This window comes from Perna viridis, chromosome 11, assembly GCF_037379345.1.
Source record: "Perna viridis isolate PV_CMFRI_1.1 ecotype Kerala chromosome 11, ASM3737934v1, whole genome shotgun sequence".
Lineage (NCBI taxonomy): Eukaryota > Metazoa > Mollusca > Bivalvia > Mytilida > Mytilidae > Perna > Perna viridis.
Window position 1 is genome coordinate 39,215,418 of NC_142455.1, and position 15,312 is coordinate 39,230,729.

General features: G+C 31.2%; 1 long non-coding RNA gene across 2 annotated transcripts; it reads left to right on the forward strand.

Annotated features, from left to right (window-relative positions):
* Positions 1-4,202: 4,202 nt before the first annotated feature.
* Positions 4,203-9,456, forward strand: LOC148604021 (uncharacterized). Of its 2 annotated transcripts, none has more exons than XR_015916427.1 (3): positions 4,203-4,495; positions 5,449-8,340; positions 8,854-9,456. It is a non-coding gene; the product is annotated as an uncharacterized LOC148604021 (long non-coding RNA). The 2 variants fall into 2 exon arrangements; XR_015916428.1 differs by having other exon boundaries at positions 8,978-9,456.
* Positions 9,457-15,312: the final 5,856 nt, after the last annotated feature.

Below are 15,312 nucleotides of genomic sequence, written 5' to 3' on the forward strand. Positions count from 1 at the left end.
TCCGATTAGTTCATTTGTTTTTGTTTTTGTTTTGTACGTATTATTTTGGTTATTTTATGGTTCTTGTTGTGTGTGTCTGTTTTGAATGCCTGATTTGTGTCCCTATAAAACGTGTTTCTGGTTTTATTGGTTCCTTTTATTACTTTTTAATGATTTGTCCCCAAAATGTAACGTTTCCATGACCTTATTTATTGTTTTTTTACCACCAAAACAAAAAGTGATAATGAGCTTAAATTGTAATTTTCGGAGGTATAACCAGTCATTTTTTTAGATGTTATTCAAACACAAACTTGATAATATTCAGTATAAAAGTAATATAACATATATTGTCTGCAGCTAATGGTGGTATTTTCAAGAAGTAAATCACGGAAACTCCAGTTTATCATAAATTACCACGGGTTGACCATTGGTGTCGCATTTATTTTTGCTCGAACGAAATATAACATGTAGTGGCTTGAAGTTCATTTATCAGTATAAATGATTTATCATGTACATTAATTGTCTATACAAGTTTAATTACAAGTTTGTAGGCAAGTCGATGTGGCGGAAATATCTTTCTTAAATTAATGAAATTATTTAAAGATTCATTGAACTAGGACCTATTTTAAACATTTGAAGTGCTAACAAATCATGAACATTTTTGTTGAAGGATTGTGAGAAGGGTTCGGAAGGGACCAAGGACTCATTTAAACATTTAAAGACTTTGAACAATTTTTAATTGATTATGACAAATTGTAACAAGTCCTCGAAAGAAATGACTCCAAAAGTAAAAATTGTGAAAAAAAAAATAAAAAAAAATAAAAAAAAAATAATAAAATAATAATAATAATAATAATAATAATAATAATAATAATAAATACAAATAAGCCATACTGTTAGTCACGCATAGTATTTTCAGAGGCTATGCCATTTAACAAAGAAGGGTGGTGCATGGTTAGCTAAACCAATGACTACATACATGCAAAGGGAAATGACATTAAATGTTGAAAAATGAAATGAAAGTTAAAACGAGATCTTAGACAATTTTTTATTATGTACGACTAAACTGTTGAATACAGAAATGAATGTTGTAAAAGGAAATGAATGTTGAAATGAGATCTTTTACCCCTCCCGTGTCATTCCCAACTCTATCCGACCGTATTAGGCGAATAAGAAAACGAATGTTGAAAAAAGAAATGAATAATATATCTGACCCCTTTCGAGTCCATTGCGATCATTTCAACTCTGTCCGACATAATATGGCGAAAAAAGGAAATGAATGTTAACATAATATCTTCGACTCCTCAGAAGTCGATTGCGACCTTTCCCAACTATGTCGACCAAGAAGGGCAAAAACATCAGGAAATGAATGTTGAAAAAAAGAAATTAATTTTAAAATTAGAGTCTGACTTCGCTCGAATCGATTGCGATTATTTCCAACTCTGTGCGACCTAAAATGGTGAATAAGGAAATTAATGTTGAAATACGATCTCTGACCCCTCTCGAGTCGATTGCGACCATTTCCAACTCCATTGGAGAATAGAGAAATTAATGTTGAAATGAGTTCTTGGTCCTTCCCGAACCCCCCTCACAATCCTTCCTCGAAAGATGCTTAATGATTTGTTAGAACTTTAAAATACTTCATTTGTAAAAAACACCATTTGAATGTTTTCTATGATAATTTTCAATTCTGTATTCGAATGTTGAAAAAAGGAAAAGGAGAAAACTTGAACTCTGGCTTTTTTTATAGAGTTATTTCTGTTTTGCTAATAACCACAATATTGGCTGATGGGCTGTGTTTCATACATTAAGAATATCTGGTTTATTTCATTGTCCAGAGAAAAAAAATACAAATATAATGATATCAGTGACATGATGACATGGCAAACATCAAAATTTGCTGGAATAATATAATTAACTGATAAAATCAGAAAAAAAATAACTCTGCACTTTCTATATTTACCCACACCCCCCTCCCCTCAAAACCGTATCAATGAAGTTAAAAATCATATATGCACAAATCAAAAACAAAAATATATTTGTTCCTTGTCACTCAAAGTCTATGGGCATTTAGTTTAAGGGTTTTATTTCTATATGTGATTAATGGATTTTCCCATAAAGGCAAAAGTAAGGAAATGCTTATATCAGAGCAAAATATATTTTTACTTCACTTCGTGTTGAGGTTTTCTCAATGTTTGGATTAGCAAAGTTCCCGAAACATTTCTCTATGTTTATGCAATATCTGCACAAAAAATATCTATCTAAAGTAAACTGTATTTGCGTATAAAAGCAAGTTTGGGAGGGCTGCCTCAACCAGACAGAAGATGAACAGTCTACAAACAATTTATAGTAAAATGAATTATTTTTCTTTGTTTGTGTATTGATTCTAATTCTAAATTCTAAAGCCTCATATCTTGACCTACACTTAGAAATTGATGGTAAAGGAAAACTATTGACCAAACTTTACGACAAACGTGATGACTTTTCATTCAGAATTGTCAACTTTCCTTGCATCTATGGCAACATCCCTTCAGCTCCTGCGTATGAAGTGTTCATATCACAACTCATACGTTATGCCAGAGTTTGTAGAAACTACGCAGACGTTTTGTATCGCGCTATAACTCTAATAAATAGTCTTCTGGAACATTGTTATGTTGCTACCAGATTGTAAACATCTTTCTCTGTATATTTGGAAGACGATTTGGAATTATTTCTTACAAAGTATGAGGAATCTCTACCAAGAACTATATATTTGTATCTAGGTGTACCATCTTTTTTTGAAAAAAAAAACAAGGATATATAATGTTTGTAAGTCGGGATTTTAACTGAGTATGGGGAATAGAAGTATACAGTGTTGCAAAATCATAGGTTTTAATGCTATTGTATTCAGATAATAGTCTTAAACTGATTGTCTCCAAAAGATCTTTTGAATTTTTCAGGATCCACATTAAAATAATACCACTACGGGAGTAACAAGTGTTGTGGTAGGACTGTGGACCCTCTTAGACAGTTGTGAGTATAGAAGTTAAAAGTTTTGAAAGAGGTTTGGTGGTACATTTAGCAGATCCAGCTATGAAACGTTGTGTGTATGGATTCTTGTGAAGTTTAGGAATCCAGTACATAGACGGTAAATCACAATCATCGTCCTTGGTAGAGAGACCAAAAGAGGATAGCACATATTCATGGTTTTCCACAATCTCTTCTTTGGAGAGAGTGGTAGCAGTGTAGGTCTTATCACTGCTATTGTTTTCTACGTCTACCTCTGATAATAAACATTGGCTATCAAACGTTTTTTATAACGTATCTCCTTATCATTACTTCTGAGTCTATCTGATGGTGGATTTGTTCTAAACTGTCGTTTAGCGTCTGCTTATACATTATCTCTCTAGCGTGTCTTAAGCTTGTTTCTGTATTATTTAATCTAACAGTCTGAAATATATCTAACATATACCGCGATTGTAACGTGGGTGGCACAAATTTCATCATTTCATTTAAAACGTACTCAAAAGAACATATTTATGTCTATTTGGTATAAAATATGTTATTAGTAATGTTCTGGTTATATTATTTCAAATGAGTGTCACAAACTCTAACTTGTTAACATATATATTAACTATCAATAATGTAATTAACAACTACAGTATGTAATGTAATTCTTCGTAAAACGAATTAAGTAACACAGCAAAGTTCAACTTTAAGAATACTGCCTTCAATATGGTAAGATTTAATATTGTTTTTGAAAGGTTTTAGACTGCACTGCACCTTGGCTTTGAGTCATGGTTTAAAAACAACCAATATCTTGCATTAGTTATCAAGAGATGATTAGTGGTTATTTCCAATGAAAAACACTTTTTTATTGAAAAGAATAGTAATTTATGTATCAAATATAATCTATAAGTATATTTATCATCATGAACGTTTTACACAACTATTGTGATATAAAGTCTAGATATAAATCGAAAAAACATGTATGAACAAAATCATGTTCACAGTATTGCAATTTAGTCTGTATTATTAACATTTCAAACAACACGTTATTTAGATTAACTGTTGAATAATCAATAGATGAACAATGGAATTCCATGCAAACAGAAAATAAAACGCAAACGTAAAGTAGCACTTTGTAAGCTGTGTCTGAGGAAACAATTATTAACTTTTTACGGGAAACTTTATTATATCAGTGTGATTTGTATTAAATGCATGGCTGATAATACACATTACAAACATATTTAAATGTGTAGTATAGTTAGGTCCTGTGTTTGAAACAATATACAGGACCATTTAACGACAAAATGCTCATTTCATTTTTTTTACTTTTAGATCAAAGATATGAACTTTAATCGGTCGTTACTTGGTGGAGGTTATGTAGGCGTGGCAACAGTATGATTGGTCAAGGAAAAATCCAATACGCCTAACTAACAGAGGTTCAATCTTAAAAGGACCATATTCAAGTAAGCGGATAACAGGAAAATATTTCTAGACCTACACTTACCATCATAACTTCCACACTGATGTAGTAAGTATACTATTTGATTAATATATTTTATTACACGACTGGATGTTGAAGTTATCTGTTTTATTATGCAGTGATTTGCAGAATGTTCTCAGTGAAAAACAAAATCTAAAATTCACACTGTGTAATTAATTCATTAATTTTATACTCGCACTTTCTCACGTCAACATGGTACAAATATCAATCCGCCGCTCACCCAATTTTAAATTCATGTTGAAAATAGCAACGATTAATATGATAATAATTGGTTATCGTTAATTACCAGAATATGATCATTCGTGCCAACAACCAATTAAGATTTAACTAGTGCCCAGAGTAATTTCCGCACATTCGTTACATCTAGGCGTTCTTCGACATTCCTGATCATATTTTGGTTATTAAAGAATCAAAAATATTTAAAACAAAACTGTTGCAATACCTGGTTATCGATCTTTTTGAAAATTGTAGAGCTGTTAATAATTAAATTCATGCAAGGAGATCAAAGATAATCCTATCAAAAACATTAAAGAATTAGTCATTTGAAGTATTTTTAATGCACCAATACTGTAAACTGTAAACAATATTGATTGTAAACAGTATGTTTCAAAAGAAAATGAACATATTGCATATTGTTTAGAAAATAGAAGTATTTAAAATAACTATTAATTTTTTTCGTCATGTGTGTTTTTTTTAATTATTATTAAAGAATGCAGTATATTTGATAGTTAATTTAGAAATGTAAATGTGAATGCTGAAGTATAGACTTCCAAATATGTTTTACATGTTTCATATTAAAAAAAAACATATGTGAACACTGTTCAATTAGGTGCCTTTTAAAGGAAAAATATATAAATGATCGGTTAACTATCGAAGTAGTTAAAGTACTTAATCAATACCGTTGTGGAGTGAAATATTTTTTAAGAATATTCTAAGAAACAAAAAAACGTATTTACACTGTGAATAACTTTTATTTTTAGATTGGTTGTTTGAGGAACAGAAAATTTTGAACTTATTAAAGATAAGTTATTGCTAATTAAACAGTTTTATTACAGTTGTTAATGCACTCATACACAATCGTCATATATAGTACCAAGACCGATCTATGCAACTAAGTTTACGATCAATTATTAATAAGTTAATAGTTTCAGATCATTTGTTCAATTGTCAAACAGTTTCTGTAAAAATAGCGGCGGCATATATGAATTGCATTGAAAACTAAGAAAATATTAAATGGTGGGAAACTCAAACAGAAATGTATTCATCCCAATGTAGTTGAAAGGCCGGCTTGGAATTGGATAAACACTTCTGTAGTATAATTTATTCTATTTGAAATTGAAGAATGAGTTTTTAGAATTTATAATTCCTTCTTTTCATTCGTCTCAAAGAAATTTAAAATAAAAAAAGAGTTACCGACATCCTGCAAACGAAATCTGGCACTAGTATTTGATCTATCACAGATCAGTCAATAATCACCCATTAACCAGAGAAATTGTTTCGCTGATAGGTTTAGAGTCATATATAAACATATTATTAATAATTATAAGTTATTCGGCTGTTAAAGATAAATCATGATTGACAAATATACAATAGCGATCCCTTCTACCTACTCTTGAAATCTGTCACAATCTGTCAGACAAAAAAAAAAGGTTCATGACAGCAAATAGAACAAAATTCCTTACAGAGTCTGACCGATCCTGACAGAAACTGTCCTGGGTCACGACAAAGAAAAACATAAAGCTGTTCTAAACTGTCATACCACTGGACAGTTATTGATACTAGTTCAGTCTATGTTAGAACAGGAAGTCTGGTTAACAAATTGTGGACACAGTACTAAATAGTTGATTTTTTTTTGTCTGATGTAATTTGGACTATTTTAATACTTAAAAGCAATAAATCATTAAAATTAATATTGAATTATTTCGACCTGTTGTCTGATGGTTTGATATAGCTATCATGTGGGTGACTATGACATATATATTCTAGTCAAAATACTTTAGATATGACATTTTCTTGCAAAATGTATGGGTGTGAGCATTTTTCAATTTTCAAAAGGGTCTTATCTCATTGTAAAAGTGTTCAATGTAAGTATCATGCTGGTAATTGGAACATATTTGTGACAGTCAAAATTCTAAAAATACATATGTTTGCAAAATGTATGTGTACGAGCACTTTTAATTTTCATAAGGGTCTACAATTATTTAATAAAATGTTACTTTGTTTTAAGTTTAACTAATATGTTGGTGACTACAACACATATATTTCAGTCAAAACTCTATAAGAATGGCATTTTCTTGTAAAATGCATGAGTGCAAGCACTTATAATTTTCATTAGGTCTAAAAGAATTGAATATAATGGTTTATTTATTTTTTTTTTGATTTCACTATCATGTGGGTACTCATGACTGCGACACATACATTTCAGTCATAATTCTTTACAAATTACACTTTTTTCTTGCAAATTGTACGAGTATGAACACTTTTATTCCCGATAAAGCTCTTACATATATAAAACATATGAGGCTAAACACTTTAAATTTTAATAAGAGTATACAATTATTGTATGAAATGTCAATCTTATTTTCATTTGGTTGCGTGTGACACATATACTTCAGTCCAAATTACTATACATTCGACATTTTCATGCAAAACATTTGTAATTTCCATAAGTCGAAGCTCATTGGATAAAATGTCAATGTTTTATTGTACCTTTTATATAGGTGACTGACACTTATATACTGCAATAACAATTATAATAATTGACATGTTTTTGCAGAATCTTTGAGTGCGAGCACTTATGATTTCAATAAGGATCTTAAACAATGTATTTGTTTTAAATATCACTATCATTTGGATGACTGTGACAAATATATATTCCAGTCAGAATTATTTTAATTTGACATTTTTTTTGCAAATATATGAGTGCAAACACTTTCAAGTGACATAGCGCCTGGTACGGTAGACATGGCAAGGGTCGTACCAATATCGTCTGTTAGTACTGGATGTTGTACATTAATTGAAAAATAGGGTATCAGCTAACTAGAATAAGTTAAAATATAACAAAGCTTCCTTCTCACCATACCCTTTGAAAATATGTCAGAAACTATTCTAATCAACGCAATTTAGAAGTTGAATATTATTGGTTAGGTGATGTTATACAGATTGACAGATTGATGTCAAACATAACAGTTTCTAATTAGAGAGTTCCAAGACCCATGACAGATTACGACATAGTTTATTTAAACCCCCGACATATTCTGGCAAGGTGTGTCGCGATTTAGAACAGTTTCTGACTGTTTAGAAGTTTTCAATGAGAACAAACTCTCACAGAATCGAAGAGTGGTAAGAAATGTGCCAACTGTATATAGTATGTACGAAATTAGTCTATGTTATGGAGTGCTTTGCTCTTATTCGATTTCGAATATGTCATAAATTTATTTTTATTGCAGATTTGTCATTTATTAGGGAAAACAAATATGACAAGAAGACACGCGACCAAAAATAACGACAGCGCTGTTAATAGTAAAAGTGTAGAATAAAACAAAATCCACAAAAATGAAAAAAAAAGTGTTATTGTGTTCGAAGCGGGTTTAGTAATTCCTTCTACATCGTGATGGGCCTAAATGAATACGCATTCATGAAATTCCTTACGGAGGTGAAGCCAGAAAGCGCAATGTTGAATGTGTGGACAAGAAGTTTAATTTAGTAATTCATCAATTGAGAAAGATTTAATGTGCGTGCCTCGAAGCTGTCCAGCAGAAACTATCGTGTACTGCATTTTTGTTTTGCATGTGTCACGTGTTATTACTCGATCAATATCACAATGAAGATGATAGAGAAATATAAATGTTTACCATCTTAACAATGCTAAGGTAAGCCTTACAAAAAATTATCATATTCGTTTTTTATTTTTGTACTAACAACATGCGGCTATTATTGCAACATATATTTCTGAATATTTATTTAATTCTTGGCAACAATTTAAGACATGGTTGGAGACAAATTTCTATTTAAACTAAGAGCTTACAGTTAAAAGTTCGCAATTTCATAAGCCTTTTCTTTAACTTATCCTTTGTCGATATCAATTTGTTTTGTTTCGGGAGATATTTATTTGATTTGATGTAATATTAAGCAATTTGCTTTATATTGGATTGTAAGATTGTAAAAAAACACATACAACCCTATCACTATCTAACTTACGTTTAAAACTTTGTATGGCGTAAAATTTAGGACCTGGATGTAATTACATGGTAACTTTCTGTATAACAACTCGGTTTAAGTTTGACCTTTTACCTTTTAAACTTTTTGCGGATATATCAACCACATGGGTTTTATCTAATTTGCATTTTTTTATTTGAATTTCAAATCTTAAAATATAATTTTAGATCTGGATGACACCATGATCATCATTTTGTAAATATGTTGACATTTAATAAGTGTATCCATCTACACCACGAACAATGATTTGTTCAAGTTGTTACAGATTTCCTCCTCTTTTGTCTACTGTAGACTTGACTTTTTATGAGCGATGGGTGTTACTAAAAAGCAGAGGACGCTTACCATACCGGTGCACCTGGTGCATGCTTCCAGTTTTTATGTATGAAGTCCGAGTTGCCCATTTACTTTTGTTACTTTGTATGTATTATTTTCGTTATATAATGTTTTCGTTGTGTCTGTCTGTTTTCCATGTCTGGTCTTTGTCCCTAGATTACATTCATTTTATTTACGCCAGACTATTGATTAATATCTCATGTACATTTTTACATTTAAGATGAGACTTATTGTTTTTAAATATTAAGATAATTATATTTTATCATTCGTAGTATTTTAAGACCAAGACAATACGATCTTTATGTTTGATGTTTTTGTTTAGATAGTAACCATACATAACATCGCAATATTTCATTTGGAATGTTTTGTTTGTTCATTGTCGTTGTCCGTTATATGTAAACTTTGCGTTACTCCTTCCAGTAAATGGTCTTAATATTTCTTTTCTTTAGAATCTTTCTACCGGTTTACGAAATCGATATCTTAAAACCTGAACAACGTCAAATTTCTGTTTGATGCCATAGTTTCATTGTTTACGTTGCTCATTATTGTTAAATATTCCATCGCAAAATATATGTTAGAAGCATTTTTAGACAGAGTGACCCCAGCCCTTATTTGACAAAGCTGTATATTTTGATTTCAGCTTAAAAAAATGTTATTGGCTGAATAAAGTATAAGAAAGTTTAAGATTTATGCCATATTGTTTGATACGATTTAAACTCAACTTCATTTTAGGCAGTTTGTTTCTTGTACTTGATGTTTTATTAATGTGTTTGTCCCATGCATTATAGGAAAGTAGAACAGTCAATTTCTCTGCGTCGTTTGTTTAGACCTTAACTTCAAATTTGACGACAGTTAACATTTCAGTTCTAAAAAATATGACACAAGAGACGATTTTGATATCTTTTTTATTTGCAGTGATATACCCTGAATTTGGTGTTGTTAAAATATACCAGAAATAGAAGCAACTATTCTTTTTATTCAGCTATTGTTTGCTTGAGGGTCAGGCATTTAAAAAAAGTTGATAGAAATAAAATACAACTCACACATTTCCTGAAAAAAAGTTATATTTCTCTGATTTCAAAATCTTATTGTGAAATATTCTTACCTGACAAGGAGATATATGTATTCATATTAGCAATATCATCAATATATCTTCTGTGCTGATTCCATTGCTGAATTTACCAAATTTGCCATGGCAATTTGCCATTTTGCATTGCAATTTACAAGGAAACAACTTAGTGGGGAGGTTAAGCGCGCAATACATATGGTTCAGCCCACGATTTTTATCAGAAATGACTGTACCAAATCAGGGCAATTGAAGTTTTTTCTTAGATATTGCCATATGTTAAACATATATCCGTTTGCCTAGAATTGATCGGTTGAGCAATTTTGTTCTTACCCTTTTTCTCACAAGTGCTGAAAAGTTATTTAAGTGTATGATCTCTAGAAGTGATGTACTTGTGAATGAACAATTACCTCAAATTTGAATTAAAAGTTTCAACCATATATCAGTTGCAAACATTGAAGTTATGCATGCAAGTTATATGACGGATTTCACACACTGATGACAGTTATTTCTGCTGAATTAAATTAATAAAATGATAATACGTAACTTCACCCTAATCGAAGAAACTGCAAAATATTTCCAGAAAGGTGATTCACACTTCGAAATATACATGATTGTATGGCATGAGTCTTTTAAGATATAATAAACGTTGAAATGACATTTTGATCGTATATTTGTATCGAGTTAATATGTATCATACCAAAAAAAAAAGCTCTAAATATTCCCACAACCATCTTGAAAGTTGTCTCAAATATATTACGATATGAGTACATCGCGTAGAAGGAATAATGTTAAGAAGTTGGTATTGTAACTTTGATTATTTTCCACCTTCTTTGTTTAAATAAAAGAACTGATAATACAAGCAATTTTTAAATACATGCATATTTTTACCAATTACAATTACCTGTATATGTTAGAACCAATTATTAAATGGATTTCATATCTCAAGTGTTTTTTTTTTTTTTTTTTATTTGCAGATATAAAGACGACATTTCTAGATGTTTTGCAGTCATCTGAATAATGCATCTTTTATGAATAAAGTCAAACAATGTTTTTTTCTAAGCAGAAATCGGGGAAACCACGATTACTAACTTCAATGTTCCCATGGTTTTACTATTGGTTCTTCCCCTCAGTTAGGCTTATTTTAGTTAATACTTTTTTTTTTCTGGATATTTATTTTTCCCGTTGCAAAGAGCTAAATGTAATTGTAGAATATCACGTTAAAGTCATTAATGCGTGAAATGGGGAGGATTGTGATCATGCTTAAGTACTTTAAGCCCGCCGCATTTATTGAGCCTGCCCCAAGTCAGGAATTTCAGGGCCACTGTACATATTGCTTCGTTTTCACTGTCAGTTTACTTTTATGTTGCTGGAGTCGAAAGGGGCAACCGTTTGCTCTACCCATGTATATTATTGTTTTGGGCTAGCTGCAATATAACCCATGGTTCGAAAGTTTGCTCCTCATTCACTAAAGACGAAAAGATGGCTTTGAGCTGACATTTATCCCTCCCCATGGAGTCGTTCTCTCTTTTACGCATTCACTGTATTCTGCGTTTTCAGACTAAAAACTGAGAAATAATATACACAGAATATCTTAAATTCAACAAACTCAACAAAACCATTACAGAACAAAAAAATAAACCTTAAACTAACAAACCAAAAACCACAGAAATAACAAACAAATTATCAATAACAAAAAATAAAACCGGCAAAACCAAACAACATAAAACAACCTAGACCGTATAAAAAAGTGGGGGCAATCCTCAGATTTGGTCAGTTATACGGAGGACACAACAGTTCCATAATAATTTTATATAAAGAGTTTGATCACAATGAGAACTGATTTTATAAGTTTAGTGTGTCCTTCGATGTATTTATTGTATCAATTGCCACAAACAAATACTGAAATTGACGGAGTATCGCCATAGGTTATTGTGTATATGTAGAAAGACGGTTGATACAATCGATTTACCATTCTCTAATGATTACATCCAGTTTGCCCTTTTGCCGGGAATTTTCATTTTTCTGATGGTACACGAATGTGATGGGCTACACTAAACATCTAAACATCAGGCTTACGTAATCTCGTGAATATCACTTCTTTACAACATTTATAGCCGACCGAATAATTTTACGACAGTTGAAGTGTGGCTTTTTCCACTACAAGAACAAATTTAAGTAATTTGTCAAGGTCGCCCTGAACATGAACTACTCCTTAAAAACGCTCCCATTGTGTTCCAATATTATTGTAAACGGGGCAGAAAATCCTCATTCAATTTAGAGTGATGTCTGCACGTTGCAGTATATTACTTCCTATATGTATATCTCATTATTTGTCTCTTGACTTTTATATCATTTGTTCTGCTTTGGACTGTTAAGATAGACCTTTTATGCTTACCAATCGTTTACCTACATTTAGTGCAATAAACTGAAGATTTAAAAATCTTTGAGGTTCTGATCTAAAGCGTTTAGTGACAGGGTTATTGTACATGTAATGTACCGTTTTTGTGTTGGTTAAAATGTCATATAGATGAACGTCCGGGAGTATCATTGTGATTTGTACTTAAATGACTTACATTACACATAGAAAAAAAAAGATGAATAAATGAACATTCAATCAATGTTAAGGGCATTGTGAAACATTAACAAATACAATGTGCAGACCGAACGTTTTCATAGATAAGTTGAACTAAAACAATTGAATTGAATTGAAAAGACGTGGAGAATCTATAAAGTGTTATTTGCACTTTGACCAACGAAATATTACCTTTTCAATAAATTTAATTATTTGCATTGATGAAGAATTATTCCTTCTGAATTGTTATTATATTAAGATAAAAAAAAACCGTCTCCTTAAACACCCTTGGTTAGAGACTCACATGTTTCCAAATCTTCAGTTGAATTACAATGAAGAATATCCGAAATGTAAGCAATGAAATGCTAAGGATAAAGGATCAATTATAAATTTAATCAAAACGGGATCAATTTGAAAGTCAAGATACTAAGATGAAATAAAAAACATGGCGAAATGCATAACTAACAACAAACTGGAAAGTAAAAGGAATGAGTAACCTATATTCTATTAATAAATATGCCATTGGGCCTAAAGCTTTGTAGGATATAAACCTTATTTATCTTTAGGAGTTATTAATGTCAAAGAAGGCCATGACAAATCACATGAATTTGTTCATATCTCATTGTTTGTAAATAGTTTGTAAAGTATTGATATTTTCGCAATTATGTTAAATGCTGCACAAATATTAGTGTGATATTAACAAAATGGAAACTCCATTGTTATAGCGGTAATCCGGTAATCAAAAGAATACAACCCAGGGACAAAGACCAGACATGGAAAACAGACATACACAAAGTAACTAAAATCATATATACAAAGTAACAAAAGCAAATGAGCAACTCGGACTCCACTAAAACCTGAGAGCATGGATCAGGTACAACGGTGTGGGTAAGCGTCTTCTGATTTTCTAGAAACACCTGCCCAGTTGCTCATAAAAGTCAAGTCCGGGGTAGTCGAAAGAGAAAAGGGAAACCATGACACGTTGAACAAATCAGTTTTCAAGGCGCAGATGGATACACCTAACGGTCGACGAGTTCACGATGACGACCATAAAACTTCTGTAGTGATGATTTCAATCTTGTAGCTATAAAGCCCTGTCATGAAGTTTATGTATTAGAATTTTAACGCGATTAAAAAAAAATCTGCATGGTTACGGCAAACTCTGAGATAACGTAAACGTTTTGATATGCTCAATACGCAGGTGCTGACGGGATGTTGCCACATATGAAAGGAAAGTTGACAATTCTGAATTGAAAGTCACGATTGTCGTAAAGCGTAGGTCAAGATAAAAGGCTGTAGTATCTTATATATCAAGCTCTTTGGGGTAGATGCAATACATCAAATCCCCGAATTTAGGATTGTTTAAATATAATACTTCGCCTATATAACGCAAACTCATGTTCAAGGATCTGGTTAAACTATATTCTTTCTTCAGATCAGATCAGCTATAAAGTCAGCTCCATGAGACTGAAGGAATAGGTCAAATCATCATAGAAGTTACGTGTATTTATCGTATCGATTTTGATAAAGGCTCTCTTACTCTATAGCGGTCTGCAAATGAATAAACAAAAAACAAAGATATATGTCAATCACCTGTCAGTTATAAAGTTGATGGTTTGAACGAATTAAAAAAAATGTGCTAAGAGTAAATCGCATTCAGAGCAAAATTTTAACGCACGAAGAACAAGTACAAAGGTGTTTGCAGCCCGGAACAAAACATTATGTTTACGAACCGCTAACGATCTAGACGTATTGACAACTGATAGGAAACAAATTGAACAATTTCATAGCGAATACACAACGAATCTTACTAAATAATATATGAATTTATTACTTTTAATGAATAAGTGAATACATTAAAGAAAATTGCAGGTCTTACTGTTGTTCAATGTTGATATTTTTTCTTTAATTAGAGCTAATCCGAAAACAAAAAAAAATGTGCTACAAGACGATAGTTTTACGGGACTGTATTATTGATATTACTTAATTAACAACCCATATTGCTACATGTGTGGTTAATTCTTCATTACTTAGTGTGATGACATAATTACGGGAGTTTTCTCATTGATATTTGGGGTAAAAATGTTTCAAACTTTTCAAAATAAAACTCTTAAAAATATCTACATCAATGTTAAAAACAAACCAGTATATATCATATCTACAGTTGATAAGATCATAGTGTGTTATCAAAACCTACCCGTGCACTGAATACGTAGAAAAAAATATATCAAAACTACCCAACTGAGATGAAAAATGTCAGTTCAAGGCCACTTATGGGTCTTCAATGAATGAAGAGGTCCATTTACCAAAACAAAAAACAAAAAACAAAAAACAAAAACGTAATTGTTAAATAATTGACTATTGAATATCAATTGTGTATAAAATATAAGTTTTTGTACATGTAATGTACTGTTTTATGATTAAAAAGTCATATTGCTGAACACCCGGTAGTATCAATGTGATTAGTACTTGAATGATGCTCATCAATGATGTACTTTTTTTTTTTTTGAATTGTTATACAATCACAATAAATAACCAGATTACGATATATTAGTATGAACATATATGCTATAAATTTAATATTATTAAACCGAAAACGTCCTGCTGTTTTTCAACTATTAGTTAAATCTTACCAAACTATTATACTCCAGT